Genomic DNA, 20,613 nt, shown 5'->3' on the forward strand with positions numbered 1-20,613 from the left:
TTATTTCTTATTTCTATTGTCCTAAAGTTTTCATTGCGTCTTGCAACCTTTACCAGTGAGTGTGTTACATAATAAGGCACAAAAAGAAAATGACTCTCCCCAGACACAACAGAATATGCTTCAACACACGAATTCAGATAAAGAATCTTGCAAACCAAATCCAAAAACGAAATTTACAATTATTGTTTTTCTAAAACGGGTTCAAGGCCTAAAATATGGGTGGGGTGTATATAATTAAATCAACTCCTGTACTTGACTGCCACTTTAGGATCTTTTCGGTTTGAGCGACAGTTTTTTCTAGCGGTGTCATATGAAATTGTCACCCATAATTATGACCCTAGTATCGATCTATTGCATTTCTATCTGTTTTAGGGTTAGGGTTAGGGGTGGGGGGAAGGGTATGTTTTTTTTCTTCACAAATGTAAATAAACCCAATCCGTTTCTTAAACGAGGGACATATTCATACGGCACAGAATGTTTTCACCTCAATAGACGTCATTGATTGGTTGAAATTGCAGAAATTGAAGAAGAAAAACAACAAATATCTTACAAACTATAGAATTTTCTCAAGAAAGGCAAGAAAAAAGATGTTTTATAAACACATTCTACCAGTATACGAAGTTTAAAAGTGTTTAATTATGTGGAAATTATTTTAAAAAGCTGCCGCTCAAACCGAAAAGATCCAATGACTTTCCCCAGAAACAACAGAATATGCTTCAACACACGAACTCACATAAAGAATCTGGCAAACCAAATCCAAAAACGAAATTTACAATTATTGTTTTTCTAAAACGGGTACAAGGCCTAAAATATGGATGGGGTGTATATAATTGAATCAACTCCTGTACTTGACTGCCACTTTATTTTAACACCAGCCCCCACCATTTGAGATATGAAAGGCAAAGTTGACCAGAGCGAATTTTGAACTCAGAATATAAAGACCTGTAAGAAATGCCACATAGCATTTTCTCCGGTATACTCTTTTACTTGTTTCAGTCATTTGACTGTGGCCATACTGGAGCACCGCCTTTAGTCAAGCAAATCGACCCTGGGACTTATTCTTTGTAAGCCCAGTACTTATTCTATCAGTCTCTTTTGCCGAACTGCTAAGTTACGGGGACATAAACACACCAGCATCGGTTGTCAAGCGATGTTGGGGGACAAACACAGACACACAAACACACACACACACACATATATATATATACACATACATATATATGACAGGCTTCTTTCAGTTTCCATCTACCAAATCCACTCACAAGGCATTGGTGGGCCGGGGGCTATAGCAAAAGACACTTGCCCAAGATGCCACGCAGTGGGACTGAACCCGGAACCATGTGGTTGGTTAGCAAGCTACTTACCACACAGCTACTCCTGCGCCTAACGATTCTTATTTCTTTATTGCCCACAAGGGGCTAAACACAGAGGGGACAAACAAGGACAGACAAAGGGATTAAGTCGATGACGTTGATACCAGTGCGTAATTGGTACTTAATTTATCGACCCCGAAAGGATGAAAGGCAAAGTCGACCTCGGTGGAATTTGAACTCAGAACGTAGCGACAGACGAAATACCGCTAAGCATTTCGCCCAGTGTGCTAACGGTTCTGCCAGCTCACTGCCTTCACTTTCTGACAAGTTTATGGTTGAGCCTGTGGCAGTGAAGACCTCCAAGAATCCCTGCTTACTGCTATTGAGACAGAGATAGCTGTCTGCAAGTGGGAGCCCCATGCATCAGAGTGGATATTCCAGTGCATTTCCCTCACCATCTTCCATGGCAATGCCTTCTCCATTTTGTCTGTTGGGACTACAAGACAGTCTGAATTGCAAGAAATTCAGTGAAAGTAAGAATTTTATAGTTTACTACACAATAAATTCATACAATCCCTTTTAAGAAAAAAAGAGAAGTTTAGGTACCTTATATATTTCTTTACTGCCCAGAAGGGGCTAAACATAGAGGGGACAAACAAGGACAGACGAAGGAATTGAGTCGATTATATCTCCCCCAGTGCGAAACTGGTACTTTATTTATCGACCCCGAAAAGATGAAAGACAAAGTTGCCCTCGGCAGAATTTGAAGAGTTAGACCCAGGAAAACCTGGGACGAGGTGGTGAAGAACGACCTTCGCGCTTTAGGTCTCACCGAGGAAATTACCAGAGACCGAGACCTTTGGAAGTATGCTGTGCGCGAGAAGACCCGGCAGGACACGTGAGGCCATAACCCATGGCCCCTACCTGGGACGTAGTCAGTCCACCTGTGCATACCTTTCTTCTTGGGACACATTACTATACTTGTGAAGACCTGTTGAGGCAAGTGAAAATCAAATCAAATCAAAATCGATGAACATCAATGGAATTTGTATTTTTGTGGTACCAGTGCCGGTGGCACATAAGAAAACCATCAGAACATGGCCGTAGCCAGTACCGCATCGACTGGCCTCCGTGCTGTGGGCACGTAACAAACACCATCCGAGCGTGGCCGTTCGCCAGCCTCGTCTGGCACCTGTGTTGGTGGCACATAAAAAGCACCCACTACACTCACGGAGTGGTTGGCATTAGGAAGGGCATCCAGCTGTAGAAACTCTGCCAGATCTGACTGGCCTGATGCAGCCTTCTGGCTTCCCAGACCCCAGTTGAACCGTCCAACCCATGATAGCATGGAAAGCGGACGTTAAACGATGATGATGAACGTAACGACAGACGAAATACCGCTAAGCATTTCGCCCGGCATGCTAACGTGTCTGCAGCATTGCGAAACTACATCAAAACAAAATTTTTTGAAGATAACCTGGTGAAAATTTGTAAAACTTCACCTCCTCCCTAATCCATGCCTATTTCCTTTCTTCACTCTTATTCAATTCCTGTCTCTAAATCATCTGTCACACTATTTTCATTCTAGTATACTTATCTACTCACCCACCTTTTCTGTTTTTCTATGTAATTCTGTCTCTCTCTCTCTCATATTCACCTTGTAACTTGGCCCACATCTCTCTCTCTTTCTCTCACCAACTGGGAAATTCATAGCAGTCCTTCTGTCAGAGTAGTCCCTCTATCACAGCCGTCCCTCTATCACAGCAGTCGTTCTATCATAGCTGTACCTCTATCACAGCAGTCATTCTATCACAGCAGTCCCTCTATCATAGTAGTCCTTCTATCATAGCCATCACTCTATCGGAGCAGTCGCTCTGACATAGCGGTCTCTCTACCATAGCCATCCCTCTATCATAGCTGTCCCTCTTCCTCTAGCAGAGCCATTTCTTTATCACAGTTATCCCTCTATCATACATTCATATCCCTCAACTTTATAACCCCACTCAGTTGAAGGGTTTTGTCATCTAACAACCTCATCTATGCTGGTGACACGAGAAATGTACCCAGTACATTCTGTGAAATGGTTGGCAATAGGAAGGACACCCAGCTGTAGAAAATCATGCCAAAGCAGATATTCAAGCTTGATGCAGGTCTTGGGTCGTCAGCTTCAGTTCAGCTGTTCGGCCCATGCCAGCATTGAAAAACAGATGTTAACCCTTTAGTGTTCAGAATACTCTGTTAAATGTAATAGTTTTTCACTCAAATTGTTTTGAATTAATCATGCATTATCTTCTAGCTTTGAGGTTTCAATGATGTGATTGTTTATTTTCAGAATGGCATTGTAGGTTAGGAGTGAGAGGCTAGATATCGCCAGTTTGAATATAAAACATGTAGAATATATTGGGCCGGATTTAGCCGGTTTAAACACTAAAGGGTTAAATGATGATGAGAGATATTCCCTAATGCTTTTTTTAATTTGCTTGGAACAATTCCCAAGCCTTTCAACTCACTTCTGCACATCATTATAATTATTTATTTGGTATAAATAATTAGTCATAACAAGTACGCTATTATTGCTATGATAATTAGTACACAATTATCTTTGCTGTGGGAAACATTATCAAGTCTATTATATATCTATATATATAAAACTGTAGTTGTGTGAGTGTCTGTCCCCTTCGATTTAGATTCCTAACTACTCCCACATTTTGCGGTGCAGTTTAACGAAATTTGGGTATCTTATAGTCGTGATTCATATCAAGCCTGTCTGAGTATTAGCGCGCGTCTACGATGAGTCTACGATTTTAAAAATAATTTAACATCATTTTTTATTCCATTTTAATGCATAATTTTTCGTGTGTCGATGGCAGCGGAGTTGGCGTTCATGGTCACACCTGCACCTGTTTGCTTCTCCCCCTTCTTCCCTCCTTCGTGAAGCTGTGGGGAAGGGAGTGTAAGGAAATCAACGTCGTAAAACGTTGTCAAGGAGACCAGCGTTCTTTTAGAACAACGACTTCATGGCTTGAAGACACCAAAACAGAAATGGCTAAGAAAGCCCGAATTGGCATCTATAAGGGAAGTAACTCTCTAAAAATGCTTATATAGTTATTTCCCTTACAAACCCGAGCAACGCCGTGCGATACTGCTAGTAACCTATATAAAAGATATATTATATTTATAAATGAGACAGGGCTAATTTAGCTGTTTCTCCATAGATTGGGAAAATGCTGAACAACCTTAGTCAACTTTCGAGTCTTATTGGACTCTCATCAGAGATGTCTGCATGAATTTGACCAATACCAGAGGAACAAGCAGCCGATCTGTCTATTCAACAATTACAGTAGCTACAGAAAGCAGGGGCTACTAATTTACATACCATAGGTAGGTAGGTAGATAGAGATATAGATAGATAGATAGATAAGTTTCTTTATTAGCCACACAGGGCTGCACACTGAAGGGACAAATTACAAGGTAGAGCTTTTCTTTTGGGGGATGAAAAAAAGTGGCATAGGTTTTCGATCAAAAGGGATCGTAAAAGGGAAAAAAGAAAAAAGGGGAAGAGGAAAAAAAACGATCAATAGGGATTGTGTATCACAGTGTCATGATGTACGGTGTAAAGGGGGAAGCAGATAAGGTTTATCCGTGGGAAGAAAAGCCTACGAAAAAGACCACGGTAACCTTGGTCAATATTGTTATATGTTACCACATTTGTTTGCAAGTGGGTAACCCTCTGTTTTAAATTTCCGGGTTCATAGGATTATGCTCAAGGTGGCTTCGTCATTCATACGTGCCAAGATAGGTAGGTAGGTAGGTAGGTTTAGGTAGGTAGGTAGATATTTGTAGGAAAACCTGTTGCATAAGCAAACTGTGACTGATTGAAAGCCAGTATTGATCTATGTTCAATGGGAATTCTTTGATTTTTGCTTGTTATTTTTTCTGTAACAGTTAACAAAATAATGCATTTATTGATTGTAAAATAAATATCCTTATATCTTTTATAAATATCTGTTTATATATTATATTATACTCTACATTTTATATACTATCTATTGTGAATAGCAGAATACATCTAATATTAATAATAATAATATTAGTAATAACGGAATATTATATATGCTTATGGATGTAGATGTGTATGTATATTTCAGTATATATAAGTAGTCATGTGTTACTATATATGTATGTATATTTATATCTATATCTATCTATCTATCTATCTATCTATCTATCTATCTATCTATCTATCTATCTATCTATATATATATATATATATATAATATATATTCAAATGTGTGTGTATTTTGTTTATTTTATATTTATATTTATATTTATTATTAGGGCCTGGCATGTAACTAATCCTTTCCTTGAAACCACCAGCAACCAAACCTTCATATATGTATGTGTGTGTGTGCACATATATATATATATATATATATATATATATATATTCAAACATATAAGGGATGACCATAATAGGACATCCGACTCACTAGAAAGAGCAGTTAAACTCCAAACCACTAATAGTTGTAATTCTGAAATGGAAAGAGAAATAAAAACGTTTACCCTCTCCTTTCTGGACTATGCATAGTTTTGGCAATCTTTAGTAAATAAAATAAATTTATTTACAACTGGTGTGCCTCTTCAGCAGAAAGCCAAGGACTACCATATAGTCACGAAGCGATAATAACCATGCCTCGAGTCTATATGCTATAACTTTTCAAAATCCACCACACTCGCGCGGTTTTCAAGGCAGCAAATATAAACTGCCGATTTAATTTCAAAATTAGCCAAAAAATCATTAATTAATAAATTTTAGGGTAGCAAAATCTTCTAGAAAAATTCTCCGCTACCAGCGGTCAAGTGTGAAAGGAAAAATAGTCAACAGACTATATAATATACATTCAAACATATTATTAATATATATATATATACATACGAGCAAAAGACCCCCCCCCCGTCCAATGGACGGTGCTGAGTTCTCAAACATTTAAACCAAATTTTCTCAAAACAACTTGTCCGACCGTCCCATAGGCCTCCCCCTTGAGAAACACTGATTTAACCTAAATTTAAGACACCAGCAAAAGAAGAAATAAAGATATACTTTTTTTCTATTCCAAAGAAAAATATGCAACCGAAGAGTTTAAAGTACCAGTAAGTACATCGCAACAGCTGATGTACTTGCGCATACAAATGAATGTTCCCACGGCTTTATTGATCGCATTCTCACCTGGAATCGAATTTTGTAATTTTTTCAAGATTTATACATGCCCTGATACCGTCGGTATCTACATATCAAATTTGAGTGCAATCAGATGGAGGATGCCCAAGATACTAAAAGACACACACACACACAGACAGACAGAAGGAATAATATATATATATATATATATATATATATAATAGAAATATTAAAATTACTAAGTCTCTCTAAAAGAGAACAACGGCAGCGTTCCCGGAAAATAATAGTTATCGCCATACTAATATGGCATTCTTATAAAAATAAGAATAAAGCTGTCCGCTTATTAGCTCCATGAGGCCATCGCCTTAAGTTACCTATTTGATACACAAACTGTATCCATATAACCTTCGAACAAGGGAGGTCTGGCTACGCTGCACTGAAAAGGGGCAATACCCCGAAACGCGTCTGTAGCTGCCGGTCAAGTAGTGTGGAGCGACTGACCTCCCTTGTTCGAAGGTTATATGGATACAGTTTGTGTATCAAATAGCTAACTTAAGGCGATGGCCTCATGGAGCTAATAAGCGGACAGCTTTATTCTTATTTTTATAAGAATGCCATATTAGTATGGCGATAACTATATATATATATATATACTCTTTTACTTGTTTCAGTCATTTGACTGCGACCATGCTGGAGCACCGCCTTTTAGTCGAGCAAATCGACCCTGGGACTTATTATTTGTAAGCCCAGTACTTATTCTATCGGTCTCTTTTGCTGAACTGCTAAGTGATGGGGACGTAAACACACCAGCATCGGTTGTCAAGCAATGCTAGGGAGACAAACACATACACACACACATATATATTTACATATATACGACAGTTTCCGTCTACCAAATCCTCTCACAAGGCATTGGTCGGCCCAGTGCTATAGCAGAAGTCACTTGCCCAAGATGCCACACAGTGGGACTGAACCCAGAACCATGTGGCTGGTTAGCAAGCTACTTATCACACAGCCACTCCTATATGTATATGTATATATATATATATATATATATATATATATATATATATATATATATATATATATCCCTCTCTCTCTTTGGAGAGGCACAAGCACCTACACGCACATATACACACACGGCAGTAACTCCGCCTGCCGAATTCAATCACAAAGCTTTGTCGGCCCGGGGCTATAGCGGAAGACACCTACCCAAAGTGCCACACAGTGGGACTGAACCCGAAACCATGTAGCTAGGAAGCAAGCTCCTTAACCACACAGCCATATATATATATATATATATATATATAATATATATATATATATATATATATATAGATAGATAGATAGATAGATAGATAGATAGACAGACAGACATGTACTCATACACATATACATATAGGTATGTATGTGTATATGTGACTGTGTCGTAAGAGGCTTCCTTCCCAACCACATGGTTCCAGGTTCAGTCCCACTACATGGCACTTTGGGCAAGTGTCTTCTATAGCCTCAGGCTGACCAAAGCCTTATGAGTGAATGTGGTAGACGGAAACTGAATGAAGCCTGTTTGTGTGTATTTGTTTGTTCCCCTCCCTCCATCGCTTGACAACCAATGTTGGTGTGTTTACGTCTCGTAACTTAGTGGTTTGGCAAGAGAGACTGATAGAATAAGTACTAGGCTTACAAAGAATAAGTCCTGGGGTCAATTTGTTCGACTAAAGGTGGTGCTCCAGCATGGCCGCAGTCAAATGACTGAAACAAGTAAAAGTGTAAAAGGAAGGAACATATATACATATAAAACCACCTATGGCTTGTCATCCGGTGTTGGGTTGTTTGCATTCCTGTAACTTAGTCTGCAAATGAGACTAATAGAATCAGTACTAGGTTTTAAAATAAGTCCTGAGGATGACTTGTTCGACCAAACCTTTCAATCTGGTGCTCCAGCATGGCTGCAGTTGAATGATTGAGACAAAAGATAAAAGTATAAAATTACACAGTGAAAGTTTAATTATAATTTACCTTGAGAGAGGGAGGAAGAGAGGAGGAAGAGGAGAGAGAAGAAGGCATAGAAAGAAAGACAGAGGTGCAGGAGTGGCTGAGTGGTAAGTAGCTTGTTTACCAACCACATGGTTCCGAGTTCAATCCCACTGCGTGGCACCTTGGGCAAGTGTCTTCTACTATAGCCTCAGGCCGACCAAAGCCTTGTGAGTGGATTTGGTAGACGGAAACTGAAAGAAGCCTGTTGTATATATGTATATATATATATATATATATATATACGGAGATGTACTCGCATAGCAAGTAATTTGATCTGAGATCGTGTGCTGAAACGACATATATATATATATATATATATATATATATATGATATATATATATATATATATATATATATATATATATCATATGTGTGTGTGCATGTATCCCCCCAACATCGCTTGACAACTGATGCTGGTGTGTTTACATCCCTGTAACTTAGCGGTTCGGCAAGAGACGCCGATAGAATAAGTACTAGGCTTACAAGTAATAAGTCCTGGGGTCGATTTACTCGACTAAAGGCAGTGCTCCAGCATGGCCACAGCCAAATGACTGAAACAAATAAAAGAATAAGAGGTGAGGGAGAGAGAAGAAAGAGAGAGTGAATAAAAGAGAAAGTAAGAGAGGGAGGGGTGAGAAAGAGAGAGAGAGAGAGAGAGGAATTTACCGTTCTGGGATTATTTTCCCAAGCTGCGACACCTGAAAGATGAGGTCATCAATGTTGTCCGACCCCTAATAATAATATATAATAATAATGAAATTATTGTATACAGTGCTCAGGTGCACCACAACTTGTCAGAAAGTGTGTATAAAGTATATGCAGTAATGTACAAATGCCTGGGAAGTGAACAATGTATGAGTCAGATACATTCTTGTGTGTGCATGGAGGGGAGAAAATCAGGTGTAGTGTTGGCGAATCTCAGGAAGCATGGAAGTTTTGAAGGATGCAGTGCTCCGACAACTAACAACTGATGCTGGCAGCTTGTTCCATGCTTCAGTAGTGTCAGAATGCAAGTGTGGGCGCCAACCAATTTCTTTTGTGTTTTTTTTTTTTTTTACATTTAAATTCAAATTCCTATATAATAGTACTCTACAGTACTTATTTATAAAGGATTGTTTCTTGTATTCTACAAAGTTAACTGTAGAAATTTAATAAAAAAACATCAATTTTTCTGAAAATTATGAGGAAATAAAGTCGTGGGGGTACACATGTGTAGGTATACTTCAAGAACTTGATTGTATAACATGTCATTTCTTTACTTAAAATAAAACCGACAGCAGAGTAAGTATTTACCTGTTTGGCTGTTATTTCTAGCAAGTCGAATCAAATGGCATGATCCTCACACCCTTATGAAAAACTCAGCTGGGAAGGGAATTAAACCTGTTTTACTTTTCAAAAAAGCAAGAGTTATGTCCCTTGCTCCAGTTTTATTCCTGTTTCACTCTTGTGGATCTCCATAACCAACCGATGTTTAAAAACATCTTATTCTATTTTCATAATTACATATTTTGGATCTTTTCAGTTTGAACGGCAGTTTTTTAAAATAATTTCCACGTAACTAAACACTTTTAAACTTCGTATACTGGTAGAATGTGTTTATAAAACATCTTTTTCTCTTGGCTTTATTGAGAAAATTCTATAGTTTGTAAGATATTTGTTGTTTTTTTTCTTCAATTTCTGCAATTTCAACCAACCAGTGACATCTATTGAGGTAAAAAACATTCTGTGCCGTATGAATATGTCCCTCGTTTAAGAAACAGATTGGGTTTATTTACATTTGTGAAGAAAAAAAACATACCCTTCCCCCCACCCCTAACCCTAACCCTAAAACAGATTGAAATGCAATAGATCGATACTAGGGTCATAATTATGGGTGATAATTTCATATGACACCGCTAGAAAAAACTGCCGTTCAAACCGAAAAGATCCCATATTTTTTTTAAATAAATATTATCAGTGAAGGCGCATGGCTCAGTGGTTAGAGCGTCGGGTTCAATATAATAAGGTCGTGAGTTCGATTCCCGGACCTTGCTGTGTGTTGCGTTCTTGAACTAAACACTTTATTTTATGTTGCTCCAGTTCACTCAGCTGTAGACATGAGTTGCGATGTCACTGGTGCCAAGCTGTACTGTCCTCTCCCTTGGATAACGTTGATGGCGTGGAGAAGGAAGCTGGTATGCATGGGTGACTGCTAGTCTTCCATAAACAGCCTTACCTGGACTTGTACATCAGAAGATAACTTTCTAAGGGCAATCCCATGGTCATTCATAGACAGCTATGTGCAATGTGTTACGCCTAGTCTTTGTTTTAATGTCTACTTTTCCATGATTGCATGGGTCAGAGGAAATTTGTTAAGGCAAGTGGATGCACTTCCTGCCACTAACCTTTGTTGCCAAGTAAGATAACATTTCCCCTTGACTAGACATGTTTTCACATAGAATTTGATAAGTAGGACACTGTTTTATGGTGGTAACACTAGTTTACAACTTTCACATGATGTCCAGGCAAAGAGACAAACACTCGCACACACACGCATGTGCACAGATACACACACACATGCGTGCGTACATGCACACACACAGATCAACCAAATCCACTCACAAAATTTTGGTTGGTCCCAGGCTATAGCTGACTACATGTTTCCAGGTGTCACAAAACAGGACTAATCACAGAGCTATGCAGTTGGGAAGTAAACTTCTTACCACACAGGCACACCTGTGACATTCCCCTTACCAAAAAGGAAAACTATAAGTGTCACTAACTATGACTAGGGTGTTAGAATACCTACATTGCTAGAAGTAATAGCTAAAAAACTCTAATGCTGTAGTTAAAGCACACAATTGTACATATATTGTACACATAGGCGCAGGAGTGGCTGTGTGGTAAGTAGTTTGCTTGCCAACCACATGGTTCCGGGTTCAGTCCTACTGCGTAGCACCTTGGGCAAGTGTCTTCTACTGTAGCCCCGGGCCGACAAAAGCCTTGTGAGTGGATTTGGTAGACGGAAACTGAAAGAAGTCTGCGAAATCGAATTGAACCAGCCAGGATCCCTGGTCTGGTGGTACGTAAAAAGCACTATCCGACTCGTGGCCGATGCCAGCGCCGCCTCGACTGGCTTCCGTGCCGGTGGCACATAAAATACACCAATCCGACCGTGGCCATTGCCAGCCTCGCCTGGCACCTGTGCAGGTGGCACATAAAAAGCACCCACTACACTCACGGAGTGGTTGGCGTTAGGAAGGGCATCCAGCCGTAGAAACACTGCCAGATCAGACTGGAGCCTGGTGCAGCCTTCTGGCTTGCCAGATCCCTGGTCGAACCGTCCAACCCATGCTAGCATGGAGAACGGACGTTAAACGATGATGATGATGATGATGATGATATGTGTGTGTGTGTGTGTGTGTGTGTGTGTTTGTCCCCCTAGCATTGCTTGACAACCGATGCTGGTATGTTTACGTCCCCGTCACTTAGCGGTTCGGCAAAAGAGACCAATAGAATAAGTACTGGGCTTACAAAGAATAAGTCCCGGGGTCGAGTTGCTTGATTAAAGGCAGTGCTCCAGCATGGCCGCAGTCAAATGACTGAAACAAGCAAAAGAGTAAAGTGTATATGTACTAGCAATGCAGGCGTTCCAACACCCTAGTGATATTTAGTTACAATTATAGATTTCCTTTTTGGTAACACATTGCACACAGCTGTCTATGTTAATTTTTTTGTATACACATCATTATATCCCTAAATCATCCATAGATTTTAATACTGAACACAGTCTCTCTTGATGAGGCTACAAAATTAGATAAAACGGACCAGTCAGGAAAGGGAATTCTCGATCGGTGTTTTCAGGTGATTACAGTCCCTGTTAGTACATATGTATACAATTATGTGTTTTAATTACAGCATTACAGCTTCTTAGGTATTATTTCTAGCATTGTAGGTGTTCTAACACCCGAGTCATATTTAGTGACAATTATAGATTTCCTTTTTGGTAATACATTGCACATAGCTGTCTATGTTAATTTCATATATATATATATGTACTTTATATACATGTATATATATATATATATATATATATATATTATTAGTGAATTGAAGAAATGGAGTTGAACGAAGATTGAACAGAATTCCTTTTATTGCATTCTACACATGTTTCAAAAGCCACAATTTTCCATCTTTCTATCTTAACAAAATATATATATATATATATATGTATGTATGTATGTATGTATGTGTGTATATATATATATATATATATATATATATATTATATATGGTGGTAGCAGGGAATTGTATCAGACTGCTAAAAGGGAAGCTAGGAGACAGGTGTATTTAGCCAGAGGGGAAGCAGATAAGAAAAATTTGCCAATGTTCTGTGCCGTGAGGACCAAAGACTGGAGGTGTTTCGTGTTGCAAGACAGTGTGTGAGAGAGAATTGTGATGTGGTAGGAGAGAAGTGTGTTCGCATGGAAGATGGTTCACCTGCGCTAAATGAGGATGCAAAGAGAGAGGTTTGGAGACGCCACTATGAAAGGTTGCTGAATAAAGAAAATGAATGGGATAAAGAGAGTCTGCCGAATGTTGACCCAACAGAGGGACCAGCTATCAGGGAACCCGTGGAAGAGGTAGACCCAGGAAAACTTGGGACGAAGTGGTGAAGCACGACCTTCGAACTTTAGGTCTCACTGAGGAAATGACCAGCGACCGAGACCTTTGGAAATATGCTGTGCATGAAAAGACCAGGCAGGACAAGTGAGTCCAGCCCACTTATGCATGCCTTTCCTCCCTTGGACACACAAAGACCTGTTGAGGCAAGCGAAGTTGATATTGAACCTCATCCGACGACAGGCACCTATGCCAACCCCGCTTTGCTTGCGAAGACCTGTTGGGGCAAGTGAAATCGGAATCGAAATTGAACCAATCCTATGACTGGCACCTGGCAGATGCCAGGACTCCTGGACTGGAGATACGTAAAAAGCACTATCCGAATCGTGGCCGATGCCAGCGCCACCTTGACTGGCTTCCGTGTCGGTGGCACGTAAAATGCACCAATCCGACCGTGGCCGATGCCAGCCTCGCCTGGCACCAGTGCAGGTGGCACGTAAAAAGCACCCACTACACTCATGGAGTGGTTGGCGTTAGGAAGGGCATCCAGCTGTAGAAACATTGCCAGATAAGACCAGAGCCTGGTGCAGCCTTCTGGCTTCCCAGATCCCCGGTCGAACCGTCCAACCCATGCTAGCATGGAGAACAGACGTTAAACGATGATGATGATGATGATATATATATATATATATATATATATATATTATATATATATATATATATGTATATATATATCACTGTGATCACCGTACACCAACCAGGCTATCACATGTTGCTACACATCGCTGGTGGTGAAAGAGTACAGCAGGGATCACCAACACTCCCTGCCTGAGCCTTGTTGAGCTTTTTTAGGGGTTTTCACTCAACAAACACAACGCCCGGTCTGGGAATCAAAACCACGATCCTACGACCGTGAGTACGCTTCCCTAACCACTGGCCCTTGCGCTTCTACACACACACACACACACACATATATTCAATATATGACCACGTGCGAATCGTTAGTGATTTTCTTTCTCCGTCTTCCCTTCTTTGGACCTTTTCTTTTTCTATGTTTCTGACGAAGAGCTCTGCTCGAAACGTTAAATCCTCCTTCTTTCTTTCCTTTCCTGAGCATCCAATAACACTATACTTGTTCCATGTCCTCGCATTGTTGTGTTTTCTCTTTGTTCATGTTTGGATTAACTATATAACATATATATAGGTTTCTGTGCTAATGTACACTTGGTTGCTTTCAATGACCTTCACATAATTTCTCAACTTGTTGAAGGTGTCTTCAATTGGGTGTCGTAAATGTATATGTGCATGTAGGTATTATCTGTGTTTTTAGGGGTGTATTTTTTATTTTATAAAGCCAAAAACAACACAAGTCACTTGAAATAATAATTGGTAATAGTCAATGATTGGTATTTTTACCTTGTACTTCAACATTTCAGTGCTAGGATCCCTTACCGTTTCTCTGAAGATTTCCTGAAGAAATCCTAACCCCATAATATTGAAATACAAGGTAAAAGTACAAACCAATTATTTCTTACGACGTGTTGTTCCAGTTTTGTAAAAAAAAGAAAATCAAAAGCGTTTATATAGGCGTAGGAGTGGCTGTGTGGTAAGTAGCTTGCTTACGAATCACATAGTTCCGAGTTCAGTCCCACTGCATTGCACCCTGGGCAAGTGTCTTCTACTATAGCCTCGGGCCGACCAAAGCCTTGTGAGTGGATTTGGTAGACGGAAACTGAAAAGAAGCCCATCGTATATATGTATATATATATATATATATAATATATATATACGTTTAAATATTTGTTGTGCAAGATTTTTTATGTGAAGTCGTGTGTTGAATATGACCATTCCGAAATATAACAATATATATATATATATATATGTATGTGTGTATATGTTTGTGCGTCTGTGTTTGTCCCCCAACATCACTTGACAACCGATGCTGGTGTGTTTAAGTCCCCGTAACATAGTGGTTCGGCATAAGAGACCGATAGAATAAGTACTAGGCTTACAAAGAATAAGTCCTGGGGTCAATTTGCTCGACTAAAGGCGGTGCTCCAGGATGGCCACAGCCACATGACTGAAACAAGTAAAAAGAGTATATATATCAGAAATGCTTCATGCAAACTAAATTACTCTACAATTCATTTTTGTAAATATATGTGTTCTATAGTGGAGGCGCGTGGCTTAGTGGTTAGGGTGTCAGCACTATGATCATAAGATTGTGGTTTCGATTCCTGGACTGGGCAATGCGTTGTGTTCTTCAGTAAAACACTTCATTTCACGTTGCTCCAGTCCACTCAGCTGGCAAAAATGAGTAACGCTGTGATGGACTGGTGTACCATCCAGCTGGGGAACACATACGCCATAGAAACCGGGAAACCGGGCCCATGAGCCTGGCTAGGCTTTAAAAGGGCGCATTTATTTATTTATATGTGTACTATATTGTATAAGTAGGTAAGTATCTTTGAGTATTGTCTACACTAGAGTGTGTGTGTGTGTGCATGTTTAGATATGCTTATGTTTTTGTACCTGTATGTGAGATACCAGGGCTGGTGGCACGTAAGAGAACCATCTGAACGTGACCGTTGCCAGCTCCACCCCGACCAGCATCCGTGCCGGTGGCACGTAAAAAGCACCATCCGATTGTGGCCGTTTGCCAGCCTCGTCTGGCACCTGTGCAGGTGGCACATAAAAAGCACCCACTACACTCTCGGAGTGGTTGGCGTTAGGAAGGGCATCCAGCTGTAGAAACACTGCCAGATCAGACTGGAGCCTGGCGCAGCCTTCTGGCTTCTCAGACCCCAGTTGAACCGTCCAACCCATGCTAGTATGGAAAACGGACGCTAAACGATGATGATGATGATGATGATGTGATTGCATTGTTGTAGTTTCTGTGGAGGTGTATGATTAGAGAGTGTGTAGAGAAGTGGGCAAAGTAGAAAGAGCGCTGAACTTCAGCCTTTAGAGTTCAGATTACTCTCTCAAACGATAAGCTCATTTCTTCATGTTGTTTTGAATTAGTCATGCATTACCTTGAAGCTTTCAGATTTCAATGATATGATTGTTTATTTAGAATGACATTGTAGGGTAGGTATGACAGGTCAGATCTGACCAATTTGAACATAAAACAGGTTGAATATTTTGGTCGGATATGGCCAGCTTAACCCTTTCGTTACCATATCTATTTTGAGATGCTCTGTGTTTCTTTCAATTATTTTAAATATAACAAAGAATTTAGTAAAATAACTTAGCTATCATTAAGCTAGTGTTAGGAATATAAATTGCGACTAAGGTTTGGTGGTATATTTTGATGCAAAACTTATGCAAACAAGACAGTTGTACTACAGAACCAGAGCAGGTTATGGCCAGGTTAGTAACGAAAGGGTTAAATCCTAAAAGGTTAAGTTTTTGGTGACAGAATTTTGAGAATTCACATTCAAATTTCCTAAGCCCTCATTCTTTCTCTCACACCTTTGATCTATATATCTTTCTACTGCTGACCTATTTAAATTTGCAATTTACGATTTCGTGAAGTATTTTTGTGGTTTTCCTTGTCATTTATCTGTCTCCAGCTGTAACTTGAATCCCTGACCCATAAATTTTGATTGCTGGGTTTTTCCAATTGTGGGCTATGGTGAGAAGAAATTTTTTGTTTTTGATTTTTGTTTATAACCACATGTTTCTGGGTTCAGTCCCACTGTGTGGCACCTTGGGCAAGTGTCCTCTACTATAGCCTCCGGTCGACCAAAGCCTCGTGGAAGGATTTTGTTGGCAGAAACTGAAAGAAGCCTGTTGTGTGTGCGTCTTTGTTTGTCCTCTACCACTGCTTGACAACCGATGTTGTTTTGTTTGCATCCTCATACATTAGTAGCTCAAAAAAAGAGACCATTACAATAAGTACCAGGGTTGATTGATTTGACTAAAAATTCTTCAAGGTGGAGGAGTGGCTGTGTGGTAAGTTGCTTGCTTACCAACCACATGGTTCCGGGTTCAGTCCCACTGCGTGGCATCTTGGGCAAGTGTCTTCTGCTATTGCCTCGGGCGGACCAAACCCTTGTGAGTGGATTTGGTAGACGGAAACTGAAAGAAGCCTGTCGTATATATGTATATATATATATGTGTGTGTAAATGTTTGTGTGTCTGTGTTTGTCCCCCTAGCATTGCTTGACAACCGATGCTGGTGTGTTTATGTCCCCGTCACTTAGCGGTTTGACAAAAGAGACCGATAGAATAAGTACTGGGCTTACAAAGAATAAGTCCCGGAGTCGATTTGCTGGACTAAAGGCGGTTCTCCAGCATGGCCGCAGTCAAATGACTGAAACAAGTAAAAGAGTAAAAGAGAGTAAAGAGAGAGTGGAGCCCCAGCATGGCCACATGAAACAAATAAAAAGTAAAACAATAAGGATTGATAACAACTGACATTCTAGGATGTATTTTTGCTTTGTTTTGTAAGAGTAAATTATTTGTCATTTCTTATGGAAGTTTCTGTACAGCTGCAAAAGGTTGTGTTTAAAGAGGGAACATTTGGTAAAAAATATCATTTTACAAGTGCAAAATATCATTTAACCAAAAATACCATTTACCAGTCTGCGTAGATATAGCCTGGTTCTAAAGTTACACTAAGCAACCACATAAAGAAGGCACCCGGATGCATACTACACAATTCTTAACTCATTTTTTCATATTACACAAAATATATCTTGTTCTATTTGGGGACGGTCATGTTGCCAGTTTAGCCAATAAAAACACACACACTATATATTCGGTGATACTTTGCTTCAGCTTTATTTTATTTTTTACATTAATCATATTTCGGCCAGAGTTCTTTCGTCACACTTTTGTGACCTCATCAGTGGTCCTTTGCTTTCTTCTTTCTTAGGACCATATCATCATCATCATCATCATCATTAACGTCCGCTTTCAATGCTAGCATGGTTGACGGTCAACTGGGGTTGGGGAGCCCGAAAGCTGCACCAGTCCGTCAGATCTGGCAGTGTTCTACAGCTGGATGCCCTTCTAACGCCAACCACTCCGAGAGTGTAGTGGGTGATTTTATGTGCCACCGACACAGTGCCAGACGAGGCTGGCAAACGGCCACGCTCGGATGTTGTTTTTTTGTGCCACCGAACACAGGTGCCAGACGAGGCTGGCAGACGGCCACGCTCGGATGGTGTTTTATGTCCACCGACACAGGTGCCAGATGAGGCTGGCCAAAACGGCCACGATCGGATGGTGCTTGTTACGTGCCCACAGCATGGAGGCCAGTCGACGATGCGGTATGGCTACGGCCACGTTCGGATGGTATGCACAGGTGGACTGATACGTCCCAGGTAGGGGCCAGGGTTATGGCCTGACTAGTCTTGCCGGGTCTTCGGATGGTGTTTTTATGTGCCACCGACACAGTGCTAGATGAGGCTGGCGAAACAGCCACGATCGGAGGGGGTTTGTCATGTGCCACCGCATGACTACAGCACTGATGGATTCTTGTGTGCCACAGGCACTGGTACCCAAGATACAAATTCCATTGATGTTCATCTATTTGTCTATTTTGATTTGATTTGATTTGATTTGATTTTCACTTGCCCTCAAACCGGTCTTCACAGGTGTCACAAGAGGAAGGTATGCACAGGTGGACTGACTAGTCTTGCGGGTCTCGGAAAGTGTTTTTATGTGCCACCGACACAGGTGCCAGATGAGGCTGGCGAACGGCCATTGATCGGATGGTGTTTGTTACGTGCCCACAGCAGGAGGCCGGTCGATGCGGAACTGGCTACGCCACGTTCGGATGGTTCTCTTGTGTGCCACCGGCACTGGTACCACAAAGTGTGTGCCACCGGCACTGGTACCACAAAGATACAGATTCCATTGATGTTCATCTATTTTGATTTGTTTTGATTTTGATTTTGATTTTCACTTGCCTCAACAGGTCTTCACAAGTGTCACAAGAAGGAAGGTATGCACAGGTGGACTGACTACGTCCCAGGTAGGGGCCATGGGTTATGGCCTGACTAGTCTTGGGGTCTTCGGATGGTTTTTTTTATGTGCCACCGACACAGGTTCTAGATGAGGCTGGCGAACGGCCACGATCGGATGGTGTTTGTCAGTGCCCACAGCACGGAGGCCAGTCGATGCGGTACTGGCTACGGCCACGTTCGGATGGTTTTCTTGTGTGCCACAGGCACTGGTACCACAAGATACAAATTCCATTGATGTTCATCTATTTTGATTGATTTTCACTTGCCTCAGCAGGTCTTCAACGAGTGTCACAAGAAGGAAGGTATGCACAGGTGGATCGACTACGTCCCAGGTAGGGGCCACGGATATGGCCTGACTAGTCCTGCCAGGTCCTCTCATGCACAGCACACTTCCATAGGACTCGGTCTTCAGTCATTTCCTTGGTGAGACCTAAAGTTCGAAGGTCGTGCTTCACCACCTCGTCCCAGGTTTTCCTGGGTCTACCTCTTCCACAGGTTCCCTCAACTGCTAGGGGTAGCACTTTTGCACACAACTATCTTCAGCCATTCTCGTCACATGACCATACCAGCGCAGCCGTCTCTCTTGCACACCACAACTGACACTTCTTAGGTTCAACTTTTCTCTCAAAGTACTTACACTCTGACGATTATGAACACTGACATTACACATCCATCGGAGCATACTGGCTTCATTTCTTGCAAGCTTACGCATATCCTCAGCTGTCACGGCCCATGTTTCACTACATATAGCATGGCTGTACGTACACACCATCATATAGTCTGCCTTTTACTCTTAGCGAGAGGCCTTTTGTCACCAGCAGGGTAAGAGCTCTCTAAACTTTGCCCAGGCTATTCTTACTCTAGCAGTTACACTTCAGCACCACCCACCCCCGCTACTGACTTGGTCTCCTAGGTAGCGGAAGCTATAACTACTTCTAGTTTGTCTCCCGGAACGTGGTAGAGTTGGTCTCTGCACATTTCCAGTGTTTATTTCTCTTGGAGGCATCTGCCACAGACAAAAACTATTTTCTTAGTTAGCCTTCCTTTGACATTGCTGCACCTCTTATGTGTCCATAGCTTCACTTGGTGCACCTTATAGAGTTTCTACCTACACCTTTTTTACAGATCGAGCAGGGCCATCTACCTGAAGTCGTTTGTGGTTGGTCCGCCTTCCTACTTATTAGGACTTTGGTTTTGGCTAGGTTGATTCTAAGGCCCTTCGATTCTAATCCTTGTTTCCACACACCTGAAACTTCTCCTCCAGTTCTGATAGTGACTCAGCAATTAGAGCAAGGTCATCAGCATATAGGAGCTCCCAGGGGCATCCTGTCTTAAATTCTTCCGTTATTGCCTGGAGGACTATGATAATAGGAGGGGGCTGAGGACTGAACCTTGGTGGACCCCAACCTCTACCCGAAATTCTTCACTGTACTCGTTGCCAACCCTCACCTTACTAGCTGCATCTCTGTACATGGCTCGCACAGCTCTCACTAACCATTCATC

Source organism: Octopus sinensis, linkage group LG22 (genome assembly GCF_006345805.1).
Source record: "Octopus sinensis linkage group LG22, ASM634580v1, whole genome shotgun sequence".
In the NCBI taxonomy this organism is placed as follows: Eukaryota; Metazoa; Mollusca; class Cephalopoda; order Octopoda; family Octopodidae; genus Octopus; species Octopus sinensis.